The sequence below is a fragment of the Penaeus monodon genome, chromosome 19 (assembly GCF_015228065.2).
Source record: "Penaeus monodon isolate SGIC_2016 chromosome 19, NSTDA_Pmon_1, whole genome shotgun sequence".
NCBI lineage: Eukaryota > Metazoa > Arthropoda > Malacostraca > Decapoda > Penaeidae > Penaeus > Penaeus monodon.
Genome location: NC_051404.1, coordinates 7,410,354 through 7,410,564, shown reverse-complemented (window position 1 = coordinate 7,410,564; position 211 = coordinate 7,410,354). Strand labels below are relative to the sequence as shown.

At 35.5% G+C, this 211-nt stretch overlaps 1 protein-coding gene across 1 annotated transcript in view; it reads right to left on the bottom strand.

Annotated features, from left to right (window-relative positions):
- The window catches only part of LOC119585036 (furin-like protease 2), a gene marked incomplete in the record, with an annotated part of 48,730 nt that overhangs the window by 13,716 nt on the left and 34,803 nt on the right, over positions 1 to 211 (bottom strand).

The following is a 211-nucleotide window of genomic DNA, read 5'->3' as shown; positions in this document are numbered from 1 at the left end:
CAAACAAACACAAACATCAAAGACATTTTCTTATTTTTGTTAGTGACGTCATGCGTGACCTGGTAAGAGAAGTGACGTAATACAAACCCGGAAGCACAGTAAAGAGGTTTCAAAGCATAACTTTTACGGCTTGAAGACGAAAAAACAACAACAAACAAAACACTATGGCAACATCTAACGGGAAAGAAAATAAGAAAAAAAAACGTACGTA